A 16,572-nucleotide genomic window follows, 5' to 3' on the forward strand; every position below is an offset into this window, starting at 1 on the left:
GACAATATCTCCATCTTGTGGTCGTTGTTGGTAATGTCTTCTTATGCCCTTTTTTATTTCAATTCTCTATTAGTTGTTTCTAGAATCTCTACAATAGAGTTGAAAACATCACTTTTATAGCAGACAATATGACATTATTTATAGTCCAATTAGAAATTTATTACCCTGTTTTTAACATAATAACAAATTAAAACTAAGTTTGAAACACCAGGAAACATAAAAAATGATTTTTAGGAAAACCATGAGGTTCTCTGTGTCCGATGCCTGCAAGGGGAGAAAGCTAGAATACTTTGATTTTTCAAAATTTGAAAATAAACATCATATAACAACAGCTTTCATTCCTAGGAGTGAAAAATAACCATTTTTGAAGACATATTAGTTTCTAAAACACTACAATAAAGTTAAAAACATCTGTTTTATATTACATTATTTTTTGTGAAATTAGTCATTTTTTGCACTATTTGTAATATAATTTCTAATTAAAAGTGTTTAGAATTAAGTTTTGAACAACAAGGAATACAAAAAAAAAGATTTTTAGGAAAACCATGAGGTTCTCTGTGCCCGATGCCTGCAAGGGGAGAAAGCTAGAATCCTACACAGGCTCCTGGAGCTCTGGCCTGGCTAAAGAGGCTGAATTTATCCCCTTCAAAGCTCCATGAAAAATGATCATTTAAAATTTGAAAAAAAACCATCATATAACATCATACAGATGCAGCCATTCAAAATGCGCGGTAAAAACCCGCGGTACAGTAACCTACCCACAAGCCACTGCAGGGCACCGGAGGGCACCGCGGTAAGTGATTGGCTGGCCAAAATGACCGACAGGGGCACTCGTGGTGCATTGGTTGGTAGTGAAAAGATTTAATCATTTAATGTGCACATTTCAATCCGCTTAGTTTTGAATATTTATATGGATTTTACCACTAAAGGGAAATTTTAGTAGCTGAGCATAAAAAGAAGAGGAGCATAACGCATCTGAAGGTCATAAACGATATTAATTTAGGAACATAAACATTACTGTATGTACATAAACTGTACTGTGTATGGCTGGTCTTGGTAGTTTAAAGAAAAAATACACACCAGTCTTCCATTTCTCCCTAAACATTTTAAGCATGAAAGTTTTATGAAACGGTACCCAAATATGCGATTGCTGTATAGAATGAATTTTAATTTTAAAAAATTATTTAACATGAAAATTAAACTCTTTACATCTTCCACCTGAGAACAGTCACCCGTTGCTACCCAACGCAGAAACACAGCCACTAACTAGCAAAGAGAGGACATTAGCTAGCCAATATGACAAAGAAATAAATGATTATTTTGTTTATTTCTTTTGCACATTTATTTGAACATTTCCATCGATTGTACAAGCACTTGGAAACTGTCCAATCCCTAGTTCATCAGACATTTTCTTTTACGCTGCGAGCATTCTCCTGGTCTGGCTCCAGTCTGTGTCTTCTAGGATATAATGCCAGCGAACTCTTGTTTTTATGTCCACTATAACAGACAATCTCCTTTGCTTTTAACCGAGCGTTATGCATAATAATGTTCACAGCTCTGTCCAGCAAATTAATAATAAACTTTATTTTATATAGCGTTTTAAACGAATAAGTAATTAGATTGCTCATAAACCTAATCATGAACCATGTTGATTTCCATAGGATCCCCGCGGTTGCCTGGCAACCGTCAGCTTTGCACAGTGGCAGTATCGTAGCCTGTGACGTTTAGCCGAGGCGCGATTATTGCTAGTTGAAAACTTTTCCCAATACCCCGCTTCCGCCGGTTTGCAATACAATCGGCGAAAGCAATTTTTGACAGTCTCGTCAGGGACTGAGCAAGCTGTTTAAAGACAGATTTTGTCATGGTGACACCATGGTAGAAAGAAACGAGCTTGTTACGTCTCAACAGAAACGCTCTTTAGCTCTTTCAGCGTTATGCAGAGAACAGCGTCTGTCGAGATCACTTTTGAGTCAGCGCGAAACGCCGTGTGCTGTCAGTTTGATTTCATATTGCTCGTAGCGGTGCCCGGCTTTTGTCTGTCAAACGTTAGGTTGCGCTTCTTCATGCTGCATCGTCGGCATGAGTGGAGCTTTTTAAACGTCTGTACTTACTGCGCCCCATAAGAAATCGTTTGTCGCCGTTCAAAAGAGATTGTGCGATGTCCTGCAGCGTTTGCAAAGCAAACCTTTGACAGTTTGAAAAGAGCGTAAATAAAAAGTCGATTCCTGTGTCTACCTCTAATGTAAGAGCTATTTCAAGTGCGGCGTGGTGCGGCTTTTGAAATGCTTGAGGGCATTTCTCTGTTGTTGATTCTTTTTTTGTGTGTAACAAAGTGGCATTTCCATGTCCGGACGGGGAGACTTTATCATTCCGACATGAAGCCACCCTTAAGTCCTCTGAGGCGTGTCTGTCTGCAAGGCTTGTATTTTGGAAATGTTTTTTTGAAACGGAGAACGACTTTGAAATAGGCTTCCGCCGGCGCCTCGCGATCCAGGTAAGATTGTAGCAAGAACGCAGCGGCGGTGGGGTTTGCTGTAGTCGTGGCCGAGTGGTTAAGGCGATGGACTTGAAATCCATTGGGGTCTCCCCGCGCAGGTTCGAATCCTGTCGGTTATGTTGTCCGCCTCCAGTAGGTGTGTTCCGGCGCAAGCAAAGAAGTGCGCCTCTTTGCTGTTCCTGGTGGTTTTAAAACGCCAAATCCCTTGTACCCTATGCCTTGGTAATAAGTTCTTCAGCGTCCGCGAAAGGCATTTTGCAGCTGGAAGCAGATGTCGACGCGTTTTGTGCAGAGCACCAAAAAAGCGTCTTTTTTGAAGGCCCAGGCACTGAGCATTGGTGGTTCAGTGGTAGAATTCTCGCCTGCCACGCGGGAGGCTCGGGTTCGATTCCCGGCCAATGCAGTGGCTTTTGCAGCGAGCGGCTCCATCACTTGCATCCCCTTGCAACTCGCAACTGAAAACCCACTGAAGCTAAGCAGGTGTGAGCCAGGTCAGTACCTGGATGAGGGTGAGCTACAGGGAAAAACAAAGCTTCCAGCTGGAAGCGGTGTTAATGGTGCTGGCGGGGGGGCGCTCACCCTGAGGTCTGTGCGGGTCCCAATGCCCCAGTATAGTGACGGAGACGCTGTGTTGTAAAAGGGCGCTGTCTTTTGGATGAGATGTAAAACCGAGGTCACAGCGCTCTGTGGTCATTCAAAATGACCACCAAAACCTTTGACAAAAGCTCTTGGTAATTGATGGTCTTCAATAATGCTTCTCCTTTAGGTACATTTTAAATCAGCTGAAAAATGCTGTGAAATGGGGGGGCACTTTAGGCCAGTGTAGGATTTGGGTTACAAGAAACATGAAACTGCCCGAGAAAGCCCGTACACTGAATTACACGGCTTTCTATTCAAAGGAGGACAAAAGAAATTCCCTGAGTTAGATTTTTTGCAGCACAGAGAGGAGCACTGTCGTGAGGCCGGTTAGCTCAAGTTAAGTTGTGTATAATGTAATAATTTAAGTAGAATAGATTCTAATAATATAATGATCCAGTGTGTTGCACTACTTCACTGCTTCACTGCTCTATGCCGTCTGGAAATAAATCCTCAGACTGCTTACTGCCCTGGGCATGTACCAATAAATTACAGGAGCACATCTATATATCACTGCGTTGAAGCAGGAGACACACAATCACTGCAAACACATCCTAAATACAGTGTTCCAGCACCTTTGACCTCATCCAGAACGTATCATTTCTTGAAAGGGATTGCTGTCCGAATGCACATCTGAATCCCGAACAGAATCTCTAGTAAAATACGATCATTTGTGAAACAGGCAAATGACTGTCATTCCTCATTGTCAGACACGTATGCAATGCTTTCACCGTGCATTGAGCAATAGGGATTAAAGACACCACAGGTAAGGTTAATTCTAAAATATTGGACTCATATTCTTATGATGGCAGACATGATGCTGCTTTTAAAACCGGGGTTAATGGACATTATATGACTGTCAATTCTGTTTTGTTTTGGAGACTCTTGGCTGCCTATGTGGTACAGTGCAGCGTGAAGAAAACCTTTTCCAAAACTGTGTCAGCTCAAAAGTTGTAAGAAAATCTTTCCAGCTGCTTTAATTCTCTTCATTTTTGTCATTTAATTGTCTGTCGGCACTATGTAGCAGCGTTGCATGACAACCCATCTCACCACGGAAAGGAACCTAACAGCTTTTGTAAGAGAGGAGAAAAGGACCTGGCCCGTACGGGACTCGAACCCACAACCTTGGTGTTATTAGCTCTAACCAACTGAGCTAACCAGCCTCACGACAGCAATCCTCTCTGTGCTGCAAAAAATCGAACTCAGGGAATTTCTTTTGCCCTCCTTTGAATTGAAAGCCGTGTAATTCAGTGTACGGGCTTTCTCGTGCAGTTTTATAGTTCTTGTAACCCAAATCCTACACTGGCGTGAAGTGACCCCCCATTTCACAGCATTTTTCAGCTGATTTAAAATGTACCTAAAGGAGAAGCATTATTGAAGACCATCAATTACCAAGAGCTTTTGTCAAAGGTTTTGGTGGTCATTTTTAATGACCACAGAGCGCTGTGACCTCGGTTTTACATCTCATCCAAGAGACAGCGCCCTTTTACAACACAGCGTCTCCGTCACTATGCTGGGGCATTGGGACCCGCACAGACCTCAGGGTGAGCGCCCCCCCGCCGGCACCATTAACACCGCTTCCAGCTGGAAGCTTTGTTTTTCCCTGTAGCTCACCCTCATCCAGGTACTGACCTGGTTCACACCTGCTTAGCTTCAGTGGGTTTTCAGTTGCGAGTTGCAAGAGGATGGAAGCATTGGCCAGGAATCGAACCCGAGCCTCCCGTGTGGCAGGCGAGAATTCTACCACTGAACCACCAATGCTCAGTGCCTGGGCCTTCAAAAAAGACGCTTTTTTGGTGCTCTGTGCAAAAATCGTCGACATCTGCTTCCAGCTACAAAATGCCATTCGCGGACGCTTTAGAACTTAATTCCTAGGGAGCGGGTACAAGCGATTTGGCGTTTTAAAACCACCAGGAACAGCGCTTCTTTGCTTGCGCCGGAACACAGCAACAGGAGGTGGACAACGTAGTTGGCAGGATTCGAACCTGCGGGGGGAGACCCCAATGCATTTCTAGTCCATCGCCCTAAGCACTCGGCCACGACTACAGCAAGCCCCGCCGCCGCTGCGTTCTTGCTACAATCTTACCTGGATCGCGAGGCGCCGGCGGAAGCCTATTTCAAAGACGTTCTCCGTTTCAAAAAAACATTTCCAAAATACAAGCCTTGCAGACAGACACGCCTCAGAGCACTTAAGGGTGGCTTCATGTCGGAATGATAAAGTCTCCCCGTCCGGACATGAAAATGCCACTCTGTTACACACAAAAAAAGAATCAACAACAGAGAAATGCCCACAAGCATTTGAAAAGCCGCACCACGTCGCACTTGAAATAGCTCTTACATTAGTGGTAGACGCAGGAATCGCCTTTTTATTTACGCTCTTACCAACGCGATGGAAAGCAAAACAAAGAAAGCAGAGCAAAACAAAACGAACAAACGAAAACCCTCACTTCCCGCACTTGCATATAACGGTGTTACGTGCCCAAGCGGTATTGTACATCATCCTAGCACTGCACCCCGGGGCGTACGGTATATGGGACCGAGCACACGCCACGAATCGTCTCGAATCACTCCCTACAGCTGTAAGGCGCCTTGAAGCATACACCCCCAACATTCTTCCTTGCGCATCTGTGAAAGGTAAACTCTTGAGCAAACTGTGAACCAACTCTAAGGAAACTAATCCGATTAGACGTTACTTTGACTCATCCTTTAAGGGCCCCTTGTTAATTGGAGAAATCAATGATCTCGAATGAATTCTGTATGCGTTAAAAGACAGCTATACACAGAAAACATGCAGGACACTACTCATGATGTTTCCCGAGCCGAAACACAGTGCGTTTTTCCAAGCCATCTGACAAAGCCCGCCCACTGAAAACTGCAGCAGATCGTGTAAAGACGTTCAAGTTTGTAACTACTGCACGCACAGGAAGCAGAATAAATTCCTCTTTTCAAAATGTCAAAGGTTTGCTTTGCGAACGCTGCAGGACATCGCACAATCTCTTTTGAACGGGGACAAACGATTTCTTATGGGGCGCAGTAAGTACAGACGTTTAAAAAGCTCCACTCATGCCGACGATGCAGCATGAAGAAGCGCAACCTAACGTTTGACAGACAAAAGCCGGGCGCCGCTACGAGCAATATGAAATCAAACTGACAGCACACGGCGTTTCGCGCTGACTCAAAAGTGATCTCGACAGACGCTGTTCTCTGCATAACGCTGAAAGAGCTAAAGACATTTCTTTTGAGACGTAACAAGCTTGTTTCTTTCTACCATGATGCAGGCATCGTCCTGCACTGTGAAATGCTGCAAGACCTGTGGCAAACAGGGACATTTAGCCTCTGACTGTTCAATGCTGCCAAAGTGCAATTTATGTGGCTCGGAAGGACACATTTTTAAGAACGGACTGATGGCGCACGGAGGGTCCATATACTGTGGATCCCTCAGTGATCTTCCGCGTATTCAAACTGCCAGCGTGTGACTCCCCTGTCCCCGTGACCTCATTGCTCTGCTCTCTCCTCTGTGCAGCCGAGCCCGACTCACGGTAAAGTGAAAAAAAAATATGCCCTCAACGTGAGATTTACTCTGGAGCGAGGATAGATGTTACCTTTTTATCATTGAACAGGATGTGGCGACTAGGTTCAATTTTGTATCCTCTTTAAAAGATTAAGGACTAGGGTTAGCGTGATTTACCACCCTTTCAGCTAAGAACCCGACGTGCGCACCGTTTAAGCTGCATAGACTCGGTCGTTTAACTCTTCTCCATTAGCAGGGTTAAGGTTAAAGAAAAAAACATTGCTGACTTCTTTTTTTTTTGCCAGCCGCTAGCGCTGATTAGCAAGGTTTGTATTTCATGTTTTGCAAGTTGCATCCATTTTAAGAAAAACAAGTCGCGTTAAAGATAGGAAATGAATACTTGCATTTAATTAAGTCTAGCAGTAGGCGGTTGTCCATAATGACCAGTTCTGTTCGAGAAGACAGAACAAAAAAAGGCACCGCTGGGATTCGGACCCAGGATCTCCTGTTTACTAGGCAGGCGCTTTAACCAACTAAGCCACGGCGCCCCGGGAGTGCTGTCCTTTTGCAGCCACTTGGACACACCACTCAGACACATCTGCATTCGGTGTGTGCTCCGCCTGCTCACTGAGCAAGTTGCCACCTTTACATACAATAGCAACATCGACACCAAGAGAAAGGATGACAAATGGCTTTTATCTGGAACTTTTCATGTCCAAGGAGCTCAATGTGCTTTCTGTGTACAACAGGGCCACTGAACTCCACACTGGCCACTGAACCACAGCAGTGGCTTGCTGGCTTGACATCTCCCAAGGAAAATGTTGAAATCGCATGTGGAACAGGAAAAGGACCCTCGAGTACGAGGGAAAAAAAAGAAAAAGATCATCTGGAGCGTGCCAACCCGTGTCTGGACAGCCCAGTTTCCTCGACGAGGTGGCCGAGTGGTTAAGGCGATGGACTGCTATTTCATTGTGCTCTGCATACATGGGTTTGAATCCCATCCTTGTTGCTCTCCATGTCTGACACGTGTGCCCGTCTGATGTTGGCCCTCCTGTCGTTTGCTCCGGTACTAGAGCCATAGATTTTCTAGCGGTGGCTGAACATGATATAGTAGGCTAACGTCGGTTTTGAGCAGTAACAGTGTTTACGTTCTGCTGCTGCCAAGTGGCTCTGGGTTGAGACCGCGTTTTCACTTACTTGCAACGCAAATGGAGAAAGCGTTTTTTGACAGTCTCTCGAGAGACTGCGCTAGGTGTTTAGGGATAGACTTTGTCAGTTCCCCCTGGGATGATGGCCTCTCAAATAGTTTGGGATTCCTCTAGACGTTTATACAGTAGAAGCCTGCTTCGTGGCTTAAATCCAAGCTAAGGAAACGAGTTAGAGGTCTGATGCAGAATTGCGAATTCAATGAACAGGAACACTACAGTACATTGCACTGTATGTGTGAGGAAAGCTGCCCCCTTCTGTCCCTTGTCGACTGAACAGAGGACTGTAAAGGATACCGAAACTTTAGGATGCTGGTTGGAATCCAGCTCCAAAAAGCCCCTTTGGGTGTTTTCTCATCCAAAAGTAAGAACAGCGAATCTCCCTTTGATCAAAAGCGCAACAGAGCTGTTTTCGGTGGAGCAGGTTTCAGACCCGTAGACCTGTTTTATTTGTAGGGCAGGGCGCATTCCCAAACGCGAATCTTCTGTTTTAGAAATGCTTTGGGCGGCGTGAAGTGAAAATAAGAAATGAGCTCCAGATGCACATGGAAGCAATCAAGTGTTTCATCCGAGCTGTTTCAAAGACTGCTCAAGAGCTTTCCTTTCACAGAGTCGCAACGATTAATGATGGGGTGCACCCTTCAATGCACCTTACGACTCTAGGGAGTGATTGAGACAATTCGTAGCGTGTGCTCATTTCCCTCTATTCCCCGTGTTGCAGTGGTAGGATGACGTAAATTATTGCTTCGACACGTAATGGCATTATAATCAAGTGCAAGAGCTGAGGGCTTTAGATTTGTTTCGTTTTCTATGGCGTTCGTAAGCGCGCAAATCAAAGGCAATTCCTGCGTCTAAAACGAATGTAAATGCTTTTGAAAGTGCAGTGTGGTGCAGCTTGTAAAATCCTTGTCCACATTTGTGGTTTGTTGATGTTTGTTCTGTCTGCCAAAGTTGCATTTTGACATCTGGACGGGGAGACTTTATCATCTGAACGTGAAGCCAGCCTTAAACCCTCTGAGGCGTGTCTATCTGCCGGCACATATTTTGTCAAAGGTATTTATTTTTTTTTAACAGAGAGCGACTTTGAAAAAGTTTCCGCAGCCACCTTGCACTCCGTGTTAGATTATAGGAGGAATGCGGCGGCGGCGAGCTCGCTGTAGTCGTGGCCGAGTGGTTAAGGCGATGGACTCGAAATCTGGTCTGTGCAATTTTGTCTGCAACTGGCTGCTGGACTTTCTTATCGAGAGACCACAGGTGGTGCGGATAGGCAATAAAACATCAACACCACTCACCCTGAGCACTGGAACCCCACAAGGCTGCTGTCTGAGTCCAAGGTTGTACTCCCTATTTACTCACGACTGCACGGCAAGACAAAGCAACAACCGCATCATTAAGTTTGCCGATGACACCACTATAATAGGACTGATCAGTGATGATGACGAGTCCACTTACAGGGATGAAGTTATACAGCTGCTTAGGTGGTGTCATAGCAATAACCTGGACTTGAACATAAAGAAAACCAAAGAGCTAATAGTGGACTTTCGGAGACACAGGCCATACACTCACAGCCCACTCAGTATTGATGGAACGGAAGTGGAAACAGTCACCAGCTTTAGGTTTTTGGGAATTCACATCTCTAAAGATCTAACCTGGACTGTGAACACTGACTCTATCATGAAGAAGGCTCAGCAGCGCTTTTATTTCTTGAGGTGCCTCAAGTGATGGGGGATGCCAATACATGTGTTGGTGAACTTCTACCGCTGCACTATCGATAGCGTCCTCACCAACAGGATCACCGTGTGGTATGGCAACACCTCTTCGCGAGAAAGAAAGGCACTGCAGAGAATGTGGCCCAGAAGATCATCGGCTGCGGTCTCACCGAGATTAAACAGCTCTATGAGGACCGCTGTCGTGGTAGAATTCTGGCCATCACAGAGGACAGTCACCATCCCGGGCATGAGCTCTTCACCCCACTGCCCTCAAGCAAGAGATATAAGAGCATACGGACACTTACCACTAGATTCTTCAATAGTTTCTAACAACAAGCCGTGAGACTGGCGAACACATTTAGCCATCTCCCTCAGGCCACACCTACACCATCACCATCTACCTCTTTATGATTTCTTATCTATTGCACATCTCCAGTCATTGTTTACACGTCTGTATTGTTTACATTCAAACTGTCTACATGTTTACTTGCACATTGTCTATTGTTTGTTTGTACATTGTCTTGATGCACTGTTTGCACTTTGTTTTGTTTTTTACACTTGTTTTACAATCGAGAGACTTTCTATAAGTAAGCCCGTACACTGAATTACACGGCTTTCTATTCAAAGGAGGACAAAAGAAATTCCCTGAGTTCGATTTTTTGCAGCACAGAGAGGACCACTGTCGTGAGGCCGGTTAGCTCAGTTGGTTAGATTGTGGTGTTAATAATGCCAAGGTCGTGGGTTCGAGCCCCGTATGGGCCAGGTCCCTTTCTCCCCTCTTACCAAAGCTGTTAGGTTCCTTTCCATGGTGAGATGGGTTGTCATGCAACACTGCCACATAGTGCCAACAGACAAGGGTGTTGCAGGAGAAGAAAAATGTGTTTGAGATTTAAGAGTGTCTTAGGTGGAGCCAAAATCAAGTGTCACAAATGCAAGTGGTTGGATTTCCAATGTTTAATATGGTAAAAATAAGTGGAAGTTATCTGCTGGTCCGGCACAGTCTGCCATGCTTTTGTCATTTACTGTAAAGTGGTGTCGAACTGGGTGTCGAACTGGAGCCTCACTATTTGCATATGTGAGGCTCCAGTTATACATTGAGTGTCACATTAAATGACAAAAATGAAGAGAGTTAAAGCAGCTGGAGAGGTTTTCTTACAACTTTTGAGCTGACACAGTTTTGGAAAATGTTTCCTTCACGCTGCACTGTACAACATAGGCAGCCAAGAGTCTCCAAAACAAAACAGAATGGACAGATAGGAGAAAATTCCCACTCTTCCTGAAGTTCCCAAAATCCAGCACTGAGCGTAAACAAAGTGTCTAAGTAGCGTGGGAATGCTAACCCTAACCCTAGCTGGAGTTTGAGCAATCCAGCACTGAGCGTAAAAAGATGAGTCAAAGTAACGTCTAATCAGATTAGTTTCCTTAGAGCTGGTTCAGAGTTTGCTCAAGAGTTTACCTTTCACAGATGCGCAAAGAAGAATGTTGGGGGTGCACGCTTCAAGGCGCCTTACAGCTGTAGGGAGTGATTCGAGACGATTCGTGGCGTGTGCTCGTTCCCATATACCGTACGCCCTGGGGTGCAGTGCTAGGATGACGTACAATACAGCTTGGGCACGTAACGGCGTTATATGCAAGTGCGCGACGTGAGGGTTTTCGTTTGTTCGTTTTGTTTTGCTCTGCTTTGCTTTGTTTTGCTTTCCATCGCGTTGGTAAGAGCGTAAATAAAAAGGCGATTCCTGCGTCTACCACTAATGTAAGAGCTATTTCAAGTGCGACGTGGTGCGACTTTTCAAATGCTTGTGGGCATTTCTCTGTTGTTGATTCTTTTTTTGTGTGTAACAAAGTGGCATTTTCATGTCCGGACGGGGAGACTTTATCATTCCGACATGAAGTCACCCTTAAGTCCTCTGAGGCGTGTCTGTCTGCAAGGCTTGTATTTTGGAAATGTTTTTTTGAAACGGAGAACGACTTTGAAATAGGCTTCCGCCGGCGCCTCGGGATCCAGGTAAGATTGTAGCAAGAACGCAGCGGCGGCAGGGCTTGCTGTAGTCGTGGCCGAGTGGTTGAGGCGATGGACTAGAAATCCATTGGGGTCTCCCCGTGTTGGTTCGAATCCTGCCGACTACGTTGTCTGCCTCCCGTCGGTGTTCTGGCGCAAGCAAAGAAGCGCGCCTCTTTGCTGTTCCTGGTGGTTTTAAAACGCCCAATCGCTTGTACCCGCTGCCTTGGAAATAAATTCTTCAGCGTCCGCGAATGGCATTTTGCAGCTGGAAGCAGTCGTCGACGCGTTTTGCACAGAGCACCAAAAAAGCGTCTTTTTTGAAGGCCCAGGCACTGAGCATTGGTGGTTCAGTGGTAGAATTCTCGCCTGCCACGCGGGAGGCTCGGGTTCGATTCCCGGCCAATGCAGTGGCTTTTGCAGCGAGCGGCTCCATCACTTGCATCCCCTTGCAACTCGCAACTGAAAACCCACTGAAGCTAAGCAGGTGTGAGCCAGGTCAGTACCCGGATTAGGGTGAGCTACAGGGAAAAACAAAGCTTCCAGCTGGAAGCGGTGTTAATGGTGCCGGCTGGGGGGCGTTCACCCTGAGGTCTGTGCAGGTCCCAATGCCCCAGTATAGTGACGGAGATGCTGTGTTGTAAAAGGGTGCTGTCTTTTGGATGAGATGTAAAACCGAGGTCACAGCGCTCTGTGGTCATTCAAAATGACCACCAAAACCTTTGACAAAAGCTCTTGGTAATTGATGGTCTTCAATAATGCTTCTCCTTTAGGTACATTTTAAATCAGCTGAAAAATGCTGTGAAATGGGGGGGCACTTCAGGCCAGTGTAGGATTTGGGTTACAAGAACCATGAAACTGCACGAGAAAGCCCGTACACTGAATTACACGGCTTTCTATTCAATGGACAAAAGAAATTCCCTGAGTTCGATTTTTTGCAGCACAGAGAGGCGCACAGTCGTGAGGCTGGTTAGCTCAGTTGGTTAGAGCGTGGTGCTAATAACGCCAAGGTCGCGGGTTCGAGCCCTGTACGGGCCAGGTTCTCTTCTCCTCTCTTACCAAAGCTGTTAGGTTCCTTTCCGTGGTGAGAGGGGTTGTCATGCAACACTGCCACATAGTGCCGACAGACAAGAGTGTTGCGGGAGAAGAGAAAAGTGTTTGAAGATTTAAGAGTGTCTTAGGTGGAGCCAAAATCAAGTGTCACAAATGCAAGTGGGAGGATTTCCAATGTTTAATATGGTAAAAATAAGCGGAAGTTATCTACATGATAAAAGGAAGATTATCACATGCATATCTGTATAATCTTCCTCATGAATATGCATTCCTTTCATTACCCTTTAATTTTTAAAATGAACTCAAGTTGTGTATAATGTAATAATTTAAGTAGAATAGATTCAAATAATATAATGATCCAGTGTGTTGCACTACTTCACTGCTTCACTGCTCTATGCCGTCTGGAAATAAATCCTCAGACTGCTTACTGCCCTGGGCTTGTACCAATAAATTACAGGAGCACATCTATCTATCACTGCGTTGAAGCAGGAGACACACAATCACTGCAAACACATCCTAAATACAGTGTTCCAGCACCTTTGACCTCATCCAGAACGTATCATTTCTTGAAAGGGATTGCTGTCCGAATGCACATCTTAATCCCAAACAGAATCTCTAGTAAAATACGATCATTTGTGAAACAGGCAAATGACTGTCTCAGGGGCCCATTCCTCATTCTCAAGACACATGTATGCAGTACATACACCATGCATTGAGCAATAGGGATTAAAGACACCACAGGTAAGGTTAGAAGTCATTCTGACTATATTCAAAAATATTGGACTCATGTTCTTATGATGGCAGACATGATGCTGTGTTTAAAACCGGGGTTAATGGACATTATATGACTATCAATTCTGTTTTGTTTTGGAGACTCTTGGCTGCCTATGTGGTACAGTGCAGCGTGAAGGAAACATTTTCCAAAACTGTGTCAGCTCAAAAGTTGTAAGAAAACCTCTCCAGCTGCTTTAACTCTCTTCATTTTTGTCATTTAATGTGACACTCGATGTATAACTGGAGCCTCACATATGCAAATGGTGAGGCTCCAGTTCGACACCCAGTTCGACACCACTTTACAGTATATGACAAAAGCATGGCAGACTGTGCCGGACCGGCAGATAACTTCCGCTTATTTTTACCATATTAAACATTGGAAATCCTCCCACTTGTATTTGTGACACTTGATTTTGGCTCCACCTAAGACACTCTTAAATCTTCAAACACTTTTCTCTTCTCCCGCAACACTCTTGTCTGTTGGCACTATGTGGCAGCGTTGCATGACAACCCATCTCACCACGGAAAGGAACCTAACAGCTTTGGTAAGAGAGGAGAAAAAGACTTAACCCATACGGGGCTCAAACCCACAACCTTGGTGTTATTAATACCACGCTCTAACCAACTGAGCTAACCCGCCTCACAACAGTTGTCCTCTCTGTGCTGCAAAAAATCGAACTCAGGGCATTTCTTTTGCCCTCCTTTGAATAGAAAGCCGTGTAATTCAGTGTACGGGCTTTCTCGTGCAGTTTCATGGTTCTTGTAACCCAAATCCTACACTGGCCTGAAGTGCCCCCCCATTTCACAGCATTTTCCAGCTGATTTAAAATGTACCTAAAGGAGAAGCATTATTGAAGACCATCAGTTACCAAGAGCTTTTGTCAAAGGTTTTGGTGGTCATTTTTAATGACCACAGAGCGCTGTGACCTCGGTTTTACATCTCATCCAAAAGACAGCGCCCTTTTACAACACAGCGTCTCCGTCATTATGCTGGGGCATTGGGACCCGCACTGACCTCAGGGTGAGCGCCCCTCCGCCGGCACCATTAACACCGCTTCCAGCTGGAAGCTTTGTTTTTCCCTGTAGCTCACCCTCATCCGGGTACTGACCTGGCTCACACCTGCTTAGCTTCAGTGGGTTTTCAGTTGCGAGTTGCAAGGGGGAGCAAGGGGAAGCCGGCAGGACGTCTGCTTTCAACACCATCACTTTCCCTGTGTAGGACAGCGACCGCGTTTTCCACAGACCCAGCTTCGCGTTCACCCTGGCGATCCTCTCGGTCCAGTTGTTTGTCTCGTTGTCCTGGCTCTGGAAGGAAACCCTTAGTATTCTGAGGGGCTCCGTGCAGAGCTCGAGACTCTCCGGCGCCGTCGTCCTGTGCTTCCAGGGCCCGAAGAACTTCAGTTTGCTCTTTTGGCGGTTGAGCTTCGACCCAGAGGCTCTGGAGTATTGCTCCATGACCTGCAGGGCCCTCCTCAACCCCCTGTCCGACCTCACGAACAGCGTCGTGTCGTCGGCGTACTGGGAGATCTTCAGGGTTCCCCCCGCGCCTCCCGGTATCTCCAGGCCGTCGATGACAGGGTCCCGTCTCACCGCCTCTGCTAAGGGCTCTGTGAAGAGAACATAGAGAAGGGGTGAAAGGGGGCAGCCCTGTCTTAATCCGGATTCCTGGGGAATGAAATCCCCCAGGTTTCAGTTCACGTTCACTCTGCTGCCCACGTCAGAGTACAGAATCTGAATCCAGCGGCTGAAACTCTCTCCGAAACTGAAGCATTCCAGCACCCTGAACAGATAGCTGTGGTTCACTCTGTCGAAAGCTTTCTCCTGGTCCAGGCTGACCACCATCATGGGCACGTTCCGGTCCTCGGCCCAGGCGATGGCGTCTCTGGTCAGCTGGAGGTTCCAGCTGACGGATCACCCCTCCACCCCACACGTCTGGTCGCTGTGGATGATGTGGGGGAGGGCGGTTCTCAGTCTGCCGGTCAGGAGCTTGGACAGGATCTTTACGTCCACTCAGAGCATCGTGATCGGCCTCCAGTTTTTGAGGTCGGCGGCGTCTCCTCCCTTGAAGAGCAGGGAGATGACACCCTCCCTCATGGTGTCTCCGAGTTTCCCCCGGCGGAAGATCTCCTGCGCCACTTCCACCAGATCTGCCGCCAGGGTGTCCCAGAAGCAGGTGTAGGATTCCTTGGGGAGTCCGTTCGGCCCCGGCACCTTGCCATTCTCCATGGACAAGAGCGCCGCCTTCAGCTCCTCGGCCGTGATCGGACCCTCCAAGTCCTCCCTCACCTTCTCCGGTACTCGTGCCTTCAGCCCCTCCAGAAAAGCATCGCCTGCCTCCACCTCCATCTGCTTTTCTGAAAAGAGCTCCGTGTAGAAAGCGGTGGCCGCTTCTACTTTGTCGCTCTCGTCCAGCACTTCCTCTCCATCTCCCCGTCTTGGGCTGTGGATCACCCTCTTTTTCTGGGCTCCTCGGACCTGATTGAAGAAATAGGAGGAACAGGTTTCATTATTTTCATAATGCTCCCTTTGTGCCTTGACCAGGAAAGGCTTGGCTTTCTCGGTGTGCAGTTTGCGGAGCCTCTCCTTCAGGTCCCGTGCCCGGGCTGAATTGAAGGCTCCTCCCCCGTTAGCCGAGCTGTACTCCTCCTCGAGTTGTCTCTGGAGTCGTGCAGCTTCCTTCCTCTCCCCGGCCGCCTTCCGTCTGCAGTACGTCTGCGCCAGGGTTCGGGTCCTGTCCTTCACTGACTCCCACCATTCCACCACGGAGCTGTAGCCGTCTCTCAGATTGACCCAGCTCGCGTAGTCTTTCCGGAATAGTGCCCTGAAGTCGTCTTCCTCCAGTATCTCCCAGTTCAGCTTCCAGTACCCACGACCGAATGCCGGCAGCCTGGTGTTAGCCACCACCGTCAAGCGCTCGTGGTCGGAATACCACGCCGGGGACACCGTCGCCGACTCCAGGGAGCAGGTCGTGTGCAGGAAGATGTAGTCCAGGCGGCTGCACACTCCCCGGGAGTTTTTCCAAGTCGTTCCGGCGTCGTTATGGCGGCACCGTCTGAAGCCGTCTACCAGGGAGAACTGCTTGAGTAGCGACTCCAGCTCTGCCGAGCTAGCGTCGCTCCCCTTCTCCCGGTTGACGTTGAAGTCCCCGCCGAGCACCACCTGTCTGTTGGTGGTGCAGCAGCTGGCCA

At 46.9% G+C, this 16,572-nt stretch overlaps 5 non-coding genes across 5 annotated transcripts; all 5 read left to right on the plus strand.

Moving 5' to 3' along the window:
• Positions 1 to 1,688: 1,688 nt before the first annotated feature.
• On the plus strand, positions 1,689 to 1,830 carry LOC148632236 (U4 spliceosomal RNA). Its single transcript, XR_015934405.1, has one exon. It is a non-coding gene; the product is annotated as a U4 spliceosomal RNA (small nuclear RNA).
• A 704-nt stretch (positions 1,831 to 2,534) lies between these two features.
• On the plus strand, positions 2,535 to 2,616 carry trnas-uga (transfer RNA serine (anticodon UGA)). Its single transcript has one exon. It is a non-coding gene; the product is annotated as a tRNA-Ser (tRNA).
• A 213-nt stretch (positions 2,617 to 2,829) lies between these two features.
• trnag-gcc (transfer RNA glycine (anticodon GCC)) lies at positions 2,830 to 2,900 on the plus strand. The gene has a single exon. It is a non-coding gene; the product is annotated as a tRNA-Gly (tRNA).
• An 8,996-nt stretch (positions 2,901 to 11,896) lies between these two features.
• On the plus strand, positions 11,897 to 11,967 carry trnag-gcc (transfer RNA glycine (anticodon GCC)). Its single transcript has one exon. It is a non-coding gene; the product is annotated as a tRNA-Gly (tRNA).
• A 554-nt stretch (positions 11,968 to 12,521) lies between these two features.
• On the plus strand, positions 12,522 to 12,595 carry trnai-aau (transfer RNA isoleucine (anticodon AAU)). The gene has a single exon. It is a non-coding gene; the product is annotated as a tRNA-Ile (tRNA).
• Positions 12,596 to 16,572: the final 3,977 nt, after the last annotated feature.

Source organism: Lepisosteus platostomus, unplaced genomic scaffold, assembly GCF_059453375.1.
Source record: "Lepisosteus platostomus isolate fLepPlt1 unplaced genomic scaffold, fLepPlt1.hap1 Scaffold_63_H1, whole genome shotgun sequence".
Lineage (NCBI taxonomy): Eukaryota > Metazoa > Chordata > Actinopteri > Semionotiformes > Lepisosteidae > Lepisosteus > Lepisosteus platostomus.